Source organism: Homarus americanus, unplaced genomic scaffold (assembly GCF_018991925.1).
Source record: "Homarus americanus isolate GMGI-L3 unplaced genomic scaffold, GMGI_Hamer_2.0 scaffold32929, whole genome shotgun sequence".
Taxonomy (NCBI): Eukaryota; Metazoa; Arthropoda; class Malacostraca; order Decapoda; family Nephropidae; genus Homarus; species Homarus americanus.
Genome location: NW_024737097.1, coordinates 9,410,719 through 9,410,926, shown reverse-complemented (window position 1 = coordinate 9,410,926; position 208 = coordinate 9,410,719).

The following is a 208-nucleotide window of genomic DNA, read 5'->3' as shown; positions in this document are numbered from 1 at the left end:
AAGAAAATAACTCCTCTTATACAGATATGCAATATTGCAATAATACCAATAGAGAGGAAATAAAAACCTTTCTGTTCCCCCCCTTATAATGGGAGCAGCTCAGAACAGTTGAGATCCCTCACTCTCCCTCCCCCGCTTTCTGTGAACTCTTAACACAAAGGAAATTTTATTCTCTTTTATGTTTCTGATCTTATGATAATTTTTTGGT